This window comes from Lathyrus oleraceus, chromosome 5 (assembly GCF_024323335.1).
Source record: "Lathyrus oleraceus cultivar Zhongwan6 chromosome 5, CAAS_Psat_ZW6_1.0, whole genome shotgun sequence".
NCBI classification, from domain to species: domain Eukaryota; kingdom Viridiplantae; phylum Streptophyta; class Magnoliopsida; order Fabales; family Fabaceae; genus Lathyrus; species Lathyrus oleraceus.
Window position 1 is genome coordinate 294027793 of NC_066583.1, and position 2837 is coordinate 294030629.

Here is a 2837-nt window from a genome sequence, read left to right on the forward strand (position 1 = left end):
GAGGAATGGAGCGTGGGCTTCGCCCAGCGAAGGGTTTGCTCGCCTAGCGAGCGTGACAGTTCAGGAAGTCATCTTCTGGATTTGGTCATCTGTGCGCTGGACCTTTGCTTCTTTAAGATTAATGTTATAAAAAATGACTAGATCCCATTCGAACCTGCTGAAAGTATCATAAAAATTAACGGGCAAATTTTGGGGTATGACAGCTGCCCCTGTTCAATATTCTTAAACCGAGAGAATTAGAATGGTATGTACGCCATTCGTGATATGGAGGTGGAAGATTATTGAACACTTAGAATGCCCCAAAAATTTGCACTTATTAATTAAAAGATAGTCTTGTTGGAGATGGGCTTGAAGATGCCATCCAGAAAGTTTGATGATGAGAGCTTCAGAGTGCGTCGTATATTAGACCATATCTGAAGACATGGGTGTCACACTGAGTCGTATGCTAGACCGTATAATGAGTCATCCATTAAGTGATATTAGAGTGAGCTGAACCTGATGAGATAAGGATCAGAATGGGTCATACGCTAGACCGTATCTGAGTAGCAGAGTGAACTGTCCGTTAGGCTGAATCGGGCGATAAAAAGTAGTCGTATGCTAGACTACATTTCAGAATGTACCGTACGCTAGGTAGTATCTGAGTCGCAGAATGAGCCGTCCATTAGGTTGTATCTGAGGATGAAAGATCAGAATGGATCGTACGCTAGATCGTATCTGAGTAGCAGAATGAGCCGTCCGTTAGGCTGAATCGGGCGATAAAACGTAGTCGTATGCTAGACTACATTTTGATGTACGGTACGCTAGGTAGTATCTGAGTCGCAGAATGAGCCGTCCATTAGGATGTATCTGAGGATGAAAGATCAGAATGGATCGTACGCTAGATCGTATCTGAGTAGCAGAATGAGCCGTCCGTTAGGCTGAATCGGGCGATAAAAAGTAGTCGTATGCTAAAGTACATTTCGGAATGTACCGTACGCTAGGTAGTATCTGAGTCGCAGAATGAGCCGTCCATTAGGCTGTATCTGAGGATGAAATATCAGAATGGATCATACGCTAGATCGTATCTGAGTAGCAGAATGAGCCATCCGTTAGGCTGTATCTGGAGAAATAAAGATCAGAATGGATCGTACGCTAGATCGTATCTGAGTAGCAGAATGAGCCGTCCATTAGGCTGGCGACTTCACTGGGGATGAACGATCAGAATGGATCATACGCTAGATCATATCTGAGCGGCAGAATGAGCCGTCCATTAGGCTATATCTGAGGATGAAAGATCAGAATGGATCATGCGCTAGATCGTATCTGAGTTGCAGAATGAGCTGACCATTAGGCTGTATCTGAGGATGAAAGATCAGAATGGATCATGCGCTAGATCGTATCTGAGTTGCAGAATGAGCCGTCCATTAGGCTGTATCTGATGATAACAGGGGTAATCATACGCTAGACTACATTTCAGAATGCACCGTACGCTAGGAAGTATCTGAGGGGATGAATATTCAAATGGGTCGTACGCTAGACCGTATTGGAACAATTGAAGGAGCCATACGTTAGGCTGAATCAAAATGAGCCGTACGTTAGGCTATATTTGATAATATTTGTATATGTTGTATTTGCAATAAATGTCCGGGATGGGCTTAAAGATGCCATCATTATGAGGATATCAGGATACTTGTCAGAATGAATATTCATATGGATCATATCTGTATCTTGAATGTAATTGATAAAGATATCCGGTCTGAATGAATCTTTATTTTGACTGTATCAGGAGGACAATTAACCTGGAAAAAAAAAGTTAGCCTCATGCCATGTTATGATGCATGAGATGTTTTATGCTCTTGAAAATAAATGCGAACATTGCATGCATGCATATGCTGTGAAATGATGTATGAAATTTTTTTGCCATGGGAAAATAAATCCCGATATTCTGGTTGGAGATGTTTGTATTGATGACCCTTTCTTAGCTGGGGATATTTGATTTCTGTCTGATGGTAGAGATATTCAACAGAACCTGACTGGGGATAACAAAGATGACCAGTCTGTCTAGTAGTGCCAATTTCTTCTGGGAATGATTGGTTTTGCTGGGGAACAGGATTTGCAACCGGACTTGTTGGAGAGCATGGTTAGACCTTATCCTCGCTCCTAAAGTCTTTTAGTAATTGCTATTTCTATTTTATGCATGTATTTTCGGTAAACATCAATCATATTCAAATGCATATATTAATTCGAATTAAATCAATGGACGTTTATGCAAACAAAACGGAGAAAGTAAAACAAAAGTATCTTTTTGGAAATAAAATTGTATTAATTTTGAAAGAGGGCCTATAGACAAGCAATTTTAATACAAGGAGACATAAATCCTAGTAAGAGGAAATTGTCAAGGAAGCAGAGAAAAAAAAAACAGCTATGAGAAAAAGTCCTATTGATTTAAATTCTGCTACTGCTATTATGTCTTTAAGCATCTCATCCCTTGCTGTCGGATAGAAGTGATTGGCTTGCTCAGTCCCTTTGACTTTGGTGAAGCTGATCGAGAACGGGACATAGTCATACGCTTTAATCCTTAATTTTTGCTTGGACCGCCTTTTCAGGTTTTCAGTCCACCAGGATACCCTTTTTTGCCCAAGCCGCCTTTTCAGGTTTTCGACTTGCCGGGTGTACATTTTTATATGTTTATCCCTAATTTTTGCCCGAACCCTTTTGGTTCGCCAGGATGCCCTTACTTTTTCCTAGATACGTCGACCTAGCGGGTCTATTTTATGCATAGTATTTTTTAACTATGTTCGCGTTCACGGGATGCGGGAAATATTCGCCATCCATTGTAGCAAGCATCATGGCTCCAC